The 14277-nt window shown below is 37.4% G+C and overlaps 1 long non-coding RNA gene across 2 annotated transcripts; it reads left to right on the top strand.

Annotated features, from left to right (window-relative positions):
• Positions 1-265: 265 nt before the first annotated feature.
• Positions 266-821, top strand: LOC121994295. 2 transcript variants are annotated; one of them, XR_006115670.1, is made up of 3 exons: positions 266-415; positions 520-665; positions 751-821. It is a non-coding gene; the product is annotated as an uncharacterized LOC121994295 (long non-coding RNA). The 2 variants fall into 2 exon arrangements; XR_006115671.1 differs by having other exon boundaries at positions 525-665.
• The last annotated feature ends 13456 nt before the right edge of the window (positions 822-14277 follow it).

The raw sequence follows: 14277 nt of genomic DNA on the forward strand, positions 1-14277 counted from the left end.
AAGGAAATGTTTTATTTATAAATTCAAATTCGTTTCCTTTTCTCCCCCAAATCGCCGATCCACTTCTCTTCCCCGACCCTTCCTCTGTTCTCTCTCGCGGACGAACCGAACCCAGTGGACTTCCGGCAATCGTCGACGTCGACTGAGGCCTCGTCGCCGTAGCTTGCCAGAGATCGAAGAAGGGGGCCGGATCATCTTGATCTCCTCTTCTCCACCCTTCCCCAACGCCGACACCAAGGGAGATGATCGTCGGAATGAAGAGGCAATTAGGGCTCCGAGGCTAGCTCCGATTTCTTCTTCTCTGGATGTTCACTGATCTGTGCCCTAGCACGGTCTGCGTTTCCCCGATCGATGCCATTGGATCAAGCCAGATCCACCGATCGCCGGTGTAGAGAGGGAGTTAGGGCTTCAATGGGTAAGCAATCCGAACCTTATTCCTTCTATTTCTTTGATTTGTGCCCTAGCTTCGAGTTTCATCCTCGATTCTTGCTTTTCCTCTTTGATCATCGGCGATCCTAGGTCAGGTCATGGATCGTTTGAGTGGATCTTGGATTCCTCTGCCGGAGCTAGGTCTTGGCAGACGCTGGCTAGTTGAGGGTCAGTAGATTCAATACATTGCATTATGGATTGGATTAGGTGACACTTTCTGGAGGCAACCGATCGAGGTAATGCATTGTTGATTCTTACTCTCTTTTCTTTGTTGTGATCTTGATGTCAGATTCAATTGTTTGCTGTAAATCCCTTGATCAGTACTTGGACTTTCTCTTCTTCACTGTGATTGAGGTCTCGGTTGAAGTGGAGAAGAATCCCAGCAGTCAATAGGTTCTGATCAGTGAGGTGTGCTCAAGATTTCAGCAAGGTTGAGTGCTGTGAACTTTCTTAGGTTCCAACAACAACTTCCCTAACTGACAGCAACATCTTGGGTGGTGATCTACTGGTGATCACCTTGGATTTGGGTAAGTTTTTGGAGGTCAATTGTTACCTTGTTTTAATGATACGAATTAGGGTTATATTTAGTTGGTTATGTGTAGATTTAGGTATGATTTGGATTACATGATTACTAGAGGTTGTAAGTAGTGGTTGATTGTGATTAGATTTGGTTGCTTAGATTAAACTAATGGAATGATTAGGGTTAAGACAATTAACCCTAGTCAACTATTGGATTTAATCTAAGTTTAGATTTCTAATCTAAATGGTGATTAGGGTTTTGCCCTAATTTAGTTTTGGAGATTTTATTTAGCTATTCATTTGGATTTAGCTAAATAAAATATATATATATTGTTTGACACAGGACTCTGATTCGAGATAGGCGTCTCGACGTTGACTTCGGATTTGGATTGTACCTTCTATTTGAGGCGGGTACCCTTTGACTTATCTTTTGATACTGTCTTATGATATGTATAGTTTATATATAGTTGCTAGTGATAGGTGGTAGATTTATTTCTTCCCTGGTCTTAGCTAGTTGATACCTATCACATGCTTCATCCGTTAGTTGCCTTACTTCAGGATTGGATATTTACCTCTTGCCATGTATATATATGTTCATAGAGATGCATGTCTATAGTGCTCTACTCTACCGGATTAGTTGCTTTACATGTGGGATACATGCTCTTGGATTCATGATACTTACATCATTGTTATATGTGATATCTTTGAGTTTATGCTGTTTATATCATGGTTATATATATGCGTTTACCTTTTGGGCACCCGCATATATGGAGGAGGCTATGTTCGTGTATGACATACTGTAGCATCATGCACCATCCCGCATGATTGCATCGGGCGATTGACGACTCCATTATTGTTGAGCTCGTAGGCCGGCTACACCTGCGCACAACGTGACCACCGCATGGGTAGTGGCACAGCACCGTGGTGTGTATGGCAGTCTGTTAGGCTCCGCTGGTCCGCCATGGGTAGTGTGACCGCAGTGGTAGCGGACGAGGATCCCTCCCGTCATTGCGTCATCGGAGTTGAGCGTTACGCTCCCTCACTATGTTTGAGGTAGGAGGATAGGTGTACTCGACAAAGATCCCGCCCACTCGGTCACTCATCGTGGCAGTGACGACAGTGCACGGTGTCACAACCCTACCTACTCGGTCTCGCCATCGCGTGTGAGACGGCTGACTAGCGTCAGGGGTGACCATGTCATATCGCATCATATGCACAGATTGCATTTATTGTGATTGTTGCATATTGGATGATGCACTTGGGTGACTGCATATGATTGACATGCATACAGGATACATGCGTATTTGTTCTGACTATCTTTATCATGTATGTCCACAGTCCGTATCTCGCAAGTACAATTTATTTCAGTTATGCATTTCTTATTATTCTTGCTGTAAACTGTATTACATGCTTCTGGTTACTCATTACAGTTTATTCAGCTATGCATACCTGTTATATTGTTAGGAGACTGTACTGTAGGTCCTATGGTTTAGGAGACTGTACCTTAGGATATTACTGGTAGTTATATGTTGCTGTACATATCTATTGGATTACCTGCTGAGTTCTTTGAACTCACCCCGTTGTTACTATTTTTCAGGTTGAGGCCGTCAGGAGAGATTCCAGTCGCTAGCCCCATTATCGCGAGGATTTTCTTTGTCGGATTATATTTTGCTTTTGCATCTTATATACTTGTATTGTGGGTTGTATTGTGGACTTTACATTGCACATTCGGGTTTGCTACTTTTGTTTTCCGCTGCGGTTGTATTTCCATTACTTCGTGGATTTGTTTCTTCGTTGTAGTGGAGTAGGCTGTTTACATATATCTTCGAGGTTCTATATCGTCTTTCTTTATTAAACTGCGTGGATTGATCATATAATATATCTGTGTGGAATGTTGATATAAACTGCGTGGTTTGTTTCTTATTTGTATTGTATTATTCCGGCCGTGTGTGGCCGAGGTATAGAGATATATGTATACTGAGTTTCATATTGTCCGCCGTACAGGGGAGATGCTGTCGAAATTTCTTCGGACAGGGACTACCTGGGGCGTGACATAAGCAATATGGAAGTATACAGCGCAAGCGTTCTCCCATCGAGCTTAATTGGTTGAAAAAGAGCATATTTTTCAGCTTGAATATTGGCAACACTTACCACTTCGGAATAACTTAGATGTAATGCACATCGAGAAGAATGTAAGTGATAATATTCTCAATAGGTTATTGAATATAGAAGAAAAATAAAAAGACACAGAAAAGGCAAGACTAGATCTTCAAGACATGGGGATTAGGAAAGAGTTGCATCTCTACAAAGATGGAAATAAATGGAAGAAGCCACCAACTGTTGGTTGCTACTCGGAAAACCTAGAGGTTCCACTGTACAAAAATTTTGTACAAAGGTCTGAACCTTTTCCTAGCTACCATGTGTTCTTTTAAATTAAATTTTGGATCGCCTGCGGAACTTAACACGTTTGATCCAAAACTTAATCTATTTGTTCTTTTAGGTTTTGACTTGGATCTCCTGCGGAACTTAACACGTTCGACCCAAATCACCTTAAGTTATTAATTCCATTAAATATTAATTTCCATAATTGGTTCCCAGTACTGACGTGGCGAGACACATGGCCTTCTTGGATATGGGAGCAACCACCACCGACTAGACAAAACCTTTTATAGAAATCTAATATTTAATTTCCTAAAATAACTTTAGGTTAACCGAAAAGAACAATCAAATCACAAGGAAAAATAAAATAAAAGAACACAACTTCAAAAAACATATTCGAAATACTAGAATCGTAAGCCTCTTGTATTTGGTATTATTTCCATAAATAACTAGCATGATGCGGAAAGAAAAATTACTAGTTATACCTTTTAGAAAGACCTCTTGATCTTCTTCCGTATTCCTCTTCTAACCTCGGACGTTGTGTGGGCAACGATCTTCCGAGATGAGAACCACCAAGCACCTTCTTCTTCCTTGCAAGTTTCGGCCATCAAAACATCTTCTAGGATGAAGAGGTTCGGCCACCACCACCATGCTCCAAGGGATGCTAGAAACGAGGCTTGCTTTCTCTCCTTCTTCTCCTTCCTTGATCCGCCACTAACAAAAGCTCCACCAAGAGATAAGTTTCGGCCAACAAGAGAGAGAGAGAGAAATAGGCAGCCACACCAAAGAAGAAAGAGAGGAAGAAAAGAATAGAGTTGTTCACCATGAAGCCTCCTCTATCCCTCTTTTATAATCCTTGGTCTTGGCAAATAAGGAAAATTAATAAAACCTTCCTTAATTCTTTTACCATGAAAAGAAAAATTAATTAAAAATTAATTTCCTTTTTCCAACTTATTTGGTCGGCCACCTTCAATCCATAAATCAAGGAAAGTTTTAATTAAAACAAAATTAAAACTTCCTAATTTGTTTCTAGAAATTTATAAAATTTCTCCAATAATTTTATCCTTCATGATTGGTTAATAAAAAGGAAATTTTATAAATTAAAATTTTCTTTTAAACATGTGGATAAAAGAAAGTTATCTCTAAAATTAAAATCTCTTTTAATCTACAAATAAGGAAAGATATCAAATCTTTTCTTAATCTTTGTAGAAACTTATAAAAGAGAATATTTAATTTTAAACTCTCTTTAAATCATGAACATGATTAAAAAGAAAGTTTTCTTAAAATTTAAAATCCACCTTTAATCAACAAATAAGGAAAGATTTCAAATTTTAAACTCTCTTTTAAACATGTAGATGATTTACAAATAAGGAAAGTTTTACCAAAAATTAAAACCATCCTTTTAAACTACAAATAAGGAAAGAGATTAATCTCTTCTCTTAATCTTTTGTAGAAAGTTATAAAAGGAAATTTTTAATTTTAAACTTTCTTTAAAACCATGATATCCACATAAGAAATAATTTTAATAAAAATCCTTTTTAATATTCTAGTGGCTGGCCACCTAAGCTTGGGACCCAAGCTTTGGCCGGCCACCTACATGGCTCATCCACTTGGTCTTGGCCGGCCCTAGCTTGGGTTCCAAGCTAGCTTGGCCGGCCCCATTGGATGGGTAAGAAGGTGGGTATGCGGTGGGTATAAATCTCTATATACTAGAGGCTACGATAGGGACCGAGAGGAGGAATTGGTTTTGGTCTCCCGATGAAAATAAGCATCCCGTGTTCGCCCCGAACACACAACTTAATTTCATCAATAATAATTCATTCCACTAAAGAACTATTATTGAACTACCGCACCAATCCCAAATTACATTTTGGGCTCCTTCTTATTATGAGTGTGTTAGTCTCCCTGTGTTTAAGATAACAAATGTCCACTAATTAAGTAAGTTACTGACAACTCACTTAATTAATATCTAGCTCCAAGAGTAGTACCACTCAACTTCATCGTTATGTCGGACTAAGTCCACCTGCAGGGTTTAACATGACAATCCTTATGAGCTCCTCTTGGGGACATTCTCAACCTAGATCACTAGGACACAGTTTCCTTTTATAATCAACAACACACACTATAAGTGATATTATTTCCCAACTTATCGGGCTTATTGATTCATCGAACTAAATCTCACCCATTGATAAATTAAAGAAATAAATATCAAATATATGTGCTTGTTATTATATTAGGATTAAGAGCACACACTTCCATAATAACTGAGGTCTTTGTTTCTTTATAAAATCAGTATAAAAGAAACGACCTCTAATGGTCCTACTCAATACACTCTAAGTGTACTAGTGTAATTATATAGTTAAGATAAACTAATACCTAATTACACTATGACCTTCCAATGGTTTGATCCTTTCCATTATGGTCGTGAGCTACTGTTTATAATTTATAAGGTACTGATAACATGATCCTCTGTGTGTGACACCACACACCATGTTATCTACAATATAAATTAATTGAACAACTACATTTATCATAAATGTAGACATTTGACCAATGTGATTCTTATTTCTAGATAAATGTTTATACCAAAAGCTAGGCTTTTAGTATACACTCTAACACCAACAACATATACATTAAGTTCTCAAGAGAGAAGATTATTTTGTCAATTTATCAAATCAATGAAGATTCCAGATGGTTTTGCTGCCAACTTAGCAAAAAATGTCAATAAGGCCACTGGTAAAATTTTGGGACTTAAGTCTCATGACTATCATGTTTTGCTCCAGCGTTTATTGCCAGCAGGAATTAGGTCATACTTGAACAAAGAAGTTCGTGAAACTATTATTGAGTTGTGTAATTTCTTTCAACAAATATGTGCCAAGACATTGAACGTGAGTGATCTTAAATTGTTGGAGACAAATGTTGTTCTTATTTTGTGCAAGTTGGAAAGAATATTCCCTCCGACGTTTTTTGATATTATGGTTCACTTGATTCTTCATTTACCACAAGAGGCAATGATGGGTGGTCCTGTGTATTTTAGATGGATGTATTCCATTGAACGATCTATGGGTATCTACAAACAATATGTTAACAATCGAGCACGTCCAGAGGGATCAATTGACTAAGCTTACATTGTTAATGAGGCTTTAACCTTTTGCTCAATGTATTTTCGAGATATCGAAACCCGATATAATCGCCTGAAAGAAATGATGATAGGGTGAACACTTGTCTGTCTCGAGTTATTTCTATATTCAAGCATGTTGGTCAACCTTTGGGCAAGAAAGAGGTCATGGTTCTTGAACCTTCGTTACGGATTTAGGCAAAGTGGTATGTGCTAAATAATTGCCAAGAAGTTGAAAAATACCTTGAGTAAGTCATATGTAACTCTTTCAATTATTTCCTTTACCTAAATGCATATTTTTAGCTAATAATATTATTTTAAATATCATGTAGAGAGCATCGAAATGGTCTACTAGAAGGGGAGTGTGTAATTTGGAGCAACAACAAGAAGTTGAATTTCCATTGTGGTTTATAGATAAGGCAAGAAAAAAAGACCTATTTACATTAGTACGATAAATGGTTCAATTCTAAATAATCTTAGAAATCAAATTAAATTTATATGTAATACTTCTCCAAAAATTCTGTAGGTTAATGAAATGTGAGCAATTGGATCATCTGAGGCCACAGATGAATTATATGCATTAGCTAATAGATCCAATTTTAGTGTGTATTCATACTCTTGTGCTATTATCAATGGTGTTAAGTTTCTTGTGGAACAATGAGATGTTAGACGAACCACACAAAATAGTGGTATTCTTGTACCTGACATAGGAGGGCAGAACTATTATGGCGTTCTTCAAGACATTATAGAGTTGTGTTATTTAAAAGATTGTAAAGTATTGATATTCAAGTGAAAATGGTTTGACATTGATCCTAGGAGAAGAAGAATTCAAGAAGACAACAGATTCACGAGCATCTATACTGGGGCAGAATGGTACAAGAATGGTCCATTTATACTTGGATCGCAAGCAAAATCAGTGTATTACTTGAATGATATCAAGAATGGCCCAATGTGGAAATTGGTGCAAGCTTATGCCCCACATAATGTGTGGGACTATCCAAATATTGAAGTTGAAAATGATGTTGACAGAACTACTACTGGTGCTCACGTAGTGCAAGAACTTAATTCGCAGCCATTGCAATTAGTGGTAGAATTACCAAAGTTAGAGAATGTCAGCTTCTATCGTGATGATATCGAACCAACCGAGGTTATCAATATCGATCAGTTGTAGCAAAATATAGGTGATTTTGTAGTTGATGATGATGATTTTGAAGATGACATATTAGAAGAATATGATGAAGATGACAGTACTGTTGAAATTGACGATGATGATAGTATTGGCATTGAAACTAATGGCACAACTTCAGAAGAAGTAAGAAATATATTTATATGAATCAATATTTATTTATTCTATTCATGTTGTATATATAGTCCATTTATTCATGATTTATCATTACATTCATTTATTCATGTTATTAATATTTTTTTTTACAGGATGTCTAGTTTGGATGATAGTAGTTCAAGTGCTAATGAGGGTGGATCAGGAGGTGACGGAAGAGGTAAACAAACGACATGGAGACAACAATCTTGTAGTAGAGTTCTCGAGAAGGCATTTAAAAAGCAAAAAAAAAATAAAAGATAAATTGAATGTTGAATTTGAAGAGCATACCGGAGGTAATCTTGGAGAAAATGGAAAATGGTTTAATAACTTGATAGCTTTAATAGTTCGAGACACAATATCTCCTCGTATTACGAGTTGGGAGGATGTCTCTTTGGCTGAAAAATAACTCATATTTGATCGTCTTGCTGTAAGATTAGGAAATTACATTATGTTCTTTAATGTATTATGTTCTTATTATATAATAATTTATATATTTATGAATTTTTTTTGGCCGAACAAATTTGAATATGAAAAGACAAACTTGGTGATGGAGGAGGTAGAGCGGCTTGCCATGAGAGTTATTCAAGAAGGAAGGTGTAAGATGAGGAGGCATTGGAAACAACTCGGGAGACTTGGAAATAAAGATGCACCAAAAAGGAAGTCGTACAAGGGAGTAAGCCAAGATGATTGGGATTTTCTTTGTAATTATTTTGGCACAAAAAAACAAATGGTTAGTAATAATTAAATTTAGTTGATAAATATTTTTTTATTGTTACTTGCACTAATATTATCTTTTTTTTATAGGAAATATCTGAAAAGAATACTAATAATCGGTTTAATAGGCCACTTGAAGGTGCACATGGATCAAAAACTTTGGTTCAACAATATCGCAAAGCTGTAAGTTTTATTTGAAAATAAAATTTCTTATCACAATTTATATGATAATAAATTATTTCATTTTTTAAGGATGATCCCATGACGGGAGAGCTTCCGAGTGTGATCAACACCTTCGAGAAATTTTTTCATAGAGGAGGACAATGGAAGAATGATTGGGCTGCACAAAAACATGTAAGTATTTATTACCTTCGAGAATATAATGGAGATAAAGGTCAACCCAACCAGCATTTAACCTTGAGGTTGTACCACTGATCACCTCATCTACTAGTGTTATAACAATCGAGTGAAACATATATAGTATTGTAGAATATCTTTGATTTAAAGAATTTTATTGTTGAAAGTTACATATTCAAGCAAACCTTTCGTATATCTTTAACCACGTACATATATAGTATTGTAGAATAAGAGAAGTTGATGGATAATAATAATCTTTAACTACACTTTGAGACAATGAGGCATTCCTTCACCACACACACCACCCTTACATTAGAATTACTGAACCTATTTAACTGTTAACTAATTAATTACGTTAACAGTGATTGCATGTTTCTTAATATTTTGTTTTAAGAATTCTATTTAATGAATATCTATACATAATTATATTTTTTAATGAATATCTATATCTATTGTTGAAAGTTACATATTCAAACAAACTCTTACATTATATCTATGTATCTAATTACGTAATAGGTGTTCGAATGTTTCTATTGCTTGCATGTTTCTTAATATTTTGTTTTAAGAATTCTGTTTAATGAATATCTATACATAATAGTTGCTAGTTGATCCAATTGTATTTTGATTGTGTTGTATGCATATATAGTTGATACGTATTTCACATAATTCCTTCTGCTTCATCGAATTAATATAAAATGAAATAGCATTTGGTTATTTATTTGTATATTTGATGATTAATTTGTTTATAATTTTTTTACATATTGTGGATGTATTTATTCATAAAATTTAAATTCATTAATCCATTATTTTCATACAAATATTTTTTTTAGGCTGAAATGGTAGATCTTCGATTAACTCAATCAAAAAGTGAAGTGCTCACCTCTACTGTTGATAATGTGCGCCAGCCAAAGGATGTCAATATCATGACGCAAGTCTTAGGCTCACGGTCTCGTTACATGAAGGGTTTAGGTCCATTACCTAAACTATCTATAGTGGGTGGTTCTAGAGCCACAAACATCAATTCAAAACGTCATGATGATTATGGAAAATTTGCAACTATGCATAAAACAATCAATGAACAGAATCTGACTATACGTGAGCAGCATCAAAAATTTGAAGCATTATTGCACCAACTTCAACAGGTCATTCCTGGCTTCACATTCCAGGCTCCACCAACATGCTCTTCAATTCGACCTCCTCCACCACCTCCCCCGCCTCCATCATCGACTATGTAGTTTTTTATTTTGCGACATTATATAATGCGCATTTCACTACTACTTATGTTCTTTTGGATAATATTTGACTAGTTGTCTTCATGTTTTAAAAATATTTGACTAATTAATAGTAAATTGCACTTTTATGATGTATTTTAGACACATTATAATGTTGTGACTGAATGAGCAATATATTTTGTAATACATAGACTGCGTCACAAATAATTAAAGAAAAAAATATAGTAAAAATGCATTTCGCGGCGCATTTCATGCATCGTGACATGTTAGAACCTTTTTGCAACGCATAAAAGAAGGTGTCGCAAATATTAGTGTTGCAAAATGGCATCACCTTTGGCGACGTCATTTGGCGACATAATAAAAGAAGGTGTCGCCAATACTTGCGTCGCGAAATGTTGTAACATTTGGCGACGCATACCTAGGGATGGCAATGGGGTGGGGTGAGGCGGGGGCGGGTTTGTCATTCCCATCCCCGCCCCGTTCTCATTTTTTCGGGTTCGGGGATTCCCCGAACTCGAATCCACGGGAATCAAATCCCCATCCCCGCCCCCATCCCCGCCTAATTCCCAAATATAATTTATATTATTATTATTATTTAATAATTATTATTAATGATAATATTAATATCAATATTAATAATATTATTAATAATAATATTTTTAAAAATTTTAATATTAATATTAACACTGTTATTAATATTTTTTAAAAAAATCACATTATTATTTATTAATATTAATAATAATAATATTCGGGGCAGGTTCGGGGATGGGGATAGTATTCCCATACCCGCCCCGAACCCGCCCCATCCCCGAAAAATCGAGGATCCCCATCCCCATTTCGGGTTTTCCCCGCGGGGCCCCAAACCCGTGGGGAAAATTGTCATCCCTACGCGTACCTTAATGTGTCGTCAAAGATCATATTGGCATTTGCATACGAACCAATTGTGATGCATGCTGGCGATAAATCAAGAAGAAGCCAAAATTAGCACTTTAAATCAAGGTTCAATTGAATCATTTAGCTAGTTTTGGATTTTAAGTAAATCTTGGGATCTATGATAAATATATATTTTATATATATTTTCTGTGTAGACATTGGTAAAATAGACATCTCCATAAATTTGAAAATTTTTAGAGGTCTGTGGAATTTCTGATGCATTTCTAAAGTTGGGTCAGAAATGTTATTTTTGGCTGAAATAGTATCAGTCGACTGGTAACATTGTTCACGAGCACAGAATATCTCTATGAGCTCGTTTTGAAGAGGGTAGTCGACTGGGGTTAATGGTGTTAGAGTTAATTTGTAGCTAGAGGGGGGTGAATAGCTCGTCGCACTTCGTTTGCTTGCTTTGGTGTTGTTAATATGCAGTGGAAAGACTTGAAATAAGACTCACAATGCTAACACGAGGATTTACTTGGTATTCAACTCAAGGAGAGGTCATTAATCCAAGGATCCATACATGACACACTCCACTAATAAAACACTCCTTCTCGATAACTACCGGAGGTGAAGAAATCTCGTACAAGACTCACAAAACAAAATATACAAGAAGAATGAAGTACAAGCTAATACAATAGCAAATCTTACAAGATTTACAATGAAGAAACCCTAACTTGCTCTTCTTCTAGCTTGAATACACCTCTTGACTTGCTTGGAAGTGCAACAACACTCCTCTCTGAGCCTCCAAGATCTTGTGTGTGTGTGTGTGAGCTCAGTGGAGAAGAACGCGTGAAGATCGGGAGAAGAGTTGCGAAGACGAAGGGTCGCCACAGCTTTATACCTTGCACTTCTAAGGCTCCCAATCGATTGGGCTTACTCCCAATCGATTGCCACATCAGATCAGCATGATCCCAGTCGTCTAAAACCTGCATCCTGCACAATAGTCATATTCCAATCAATCAGCTAATCAATTGGGAAGGCTTGAATCTATCGGTTGATCGATTCAGAGCGCATCTATGCTCTGCTGGGGAAACCTGAATCGATCAGCCGATCAATTCAGCATTTATCACGACTTGCACAATTTCCAGCCCCCTAATCTATCCGCTAATCGATTGGGCAAGATTTTGTGGTCGCGATTCAAGCTCCCAATCAATCACCTGATAGATTGAGCAAGCCTTCACTCACAGCCACCTCCAATCAATCAGCTGATCGATTGAACTGCGGTTCAATCGATCGGTTGATCAATTAACCTCCCTTTGACTTACTTAACTCAAGTCTAGGGTCCCCAAATCCAACACTCGGTCAACCGTGACCTGTTGGATCTCCTCATGCCTAGCATCCAGTCAACCATAATCTACTGGGACTTCTTCACCAAATGTCCGATCAATCCTTTGACCCACTTGGACTTTTCTCCTCGTGTAAAGTGTCCGGTCAACCTTGACCCACTTGGACTTACCGTCTCGTGCCAAGTGTCCGGTCCTCCATGACTCACTTGGACATCCACCAGATGTCCGGTCACCTTTGACCCATCAGGATTTCCTCGTGCCAAGTATCCGGTTAATCCTTTGACCTACTTAAGCTTTCTAACACTAGGTGTCCGGTCAACCTTGACCCACCTGGATTTCCACGTGTCTGGCTTCACTCTCCAGGTCTTTCCTTCTGCCTAACTTCACTTACTAGGACTTTTCATCTGCCTGCCTTCACTCACTAGGACTTTCCATCTGCCTGCCTTCACTCACCAAGACTTTCACCTAGCTTCACTCACTCGGGTTTTCACCTAGCTTCACTCACCAGGATTTTCCCAATACCCGGCTTCACTCACCAGGACTTTCACCTGCGTAGCTTCACTCACTAGGTCTTTCACCTGGCTTCACTCACCAGGATTTCCCAACTGTCTATCTTCACTCACTAGGTCTTTCACCTGGCTTCACCCATCAGGATTTTCCCTTTCCTAACCTCCAGTTAGGACTTTCCAGTCAAGTATCCGATCAACCTTGACCTACTTAACTCTTCTTCACATCAAACTGGTCATCCCTTGACCAGAGGAGAATTGTATCAACAATCTCACTAATCGAACGATTGCATCTGCAATCTCCATGTATCGTCAAATATCGAAACCCAAACATCAAGACTCAAGCTTCAGCCAACTCAAGCTTAGTCAACTTGGTCAACCTTAACCTAGGGATATTGCACCAACAATCTCTCCCTTTTTGATGTTTGACAATACATTTAAGTTAGGCTAATCTCATAGCCTCAACTTTCCTTCATGTCAATGCATCAATGAGGGGTTCCTTCATTCTCTCCCTATCCTAGAGAGCATTCTCCCCCAAACTTTCCTAGAGGGGCAATGAAGGCTTAAATTAAATCCTACGTTCTCCCCTTATTGGCACATATCAAAAACTCTCCCCCTGAAGAATTACCCAATGTTATTCACATCCTCACATGTTGTTTACAACACCACAATGAAAGTCTCATACCCTTCATTGTCTTCAATGCTTACCCTTGAGCATTAATCAGCTTCACACTCACAATGAAGGTCTCATGCCCTTCATTATATTCAATGCTCATCCTTGAGCATTCTCCTTTTCTACAATGAAGATATTCAATCTTCCATTGTTCCCCAATGCTCAACCTTGAGCATTTTTTCCAAACGAAGGATTTACCACCTTCAATGGTTTCGAAAAAATATTTTCATATTTTTAAAGAGTAGTTTCCCCTAAAAACATGTTTCAAACTTTTGTCATTGCACCAACAATGAATTGGAATCCCTAAACCTTTAGGAAACCCAAAATTAAAAGTTTTGAGGTTCAAAAATCTAATATTGAAACTAAATCTCAAACTTCAATCTAATGGTCCTTAACCATTTCTCTTTGTTTTCATCATGAAAACTACCTTTAAATGTATATAAATATATTCCAAGGGTTTAGGAGTGGTTAAAGGGCTAAAAATGGCTTAAAGTGTTGAAATCAGACTTTCTCAGCCAAAATCGGCCTTTTTAATCAATTGGGTTGGGACTCAATAGATTGAACTTGTTTCAATCGATCACTCGATCGATTTCGCAAGCTTCTGTTCGCCGAAAAACTGCGTGAATCGATCCACTGATCAATCCAGGCTGGAGTGAATCGATCGGATGATCGATTCAGCGAGCTTCTGCTCGCGAAAATACTCTTCTTAATCGATCGAATGATCGATTGAGCTTGACCAATCGATCGCCCGATCGATTGGTTTCTGAATTTCTGAAATCAAATTTCAACCGAAATTCAGAAATGTCCCAA

This window comes from Zingiber officinale, chromosome 6A (assembly GCF_018446385.1).
Source record: "Zingiber officinale cultivar Zhangliang chromosome 6A, Zo_v1.1, whole genome shotgun sequence".
Taxonomy (NCBI): Eukaryota; Viridiplantae; Streptophyta; class Magnoliopsida; order Zingiberales; family Zingiberaceae; genus Zingiber; species Zingiber officinale.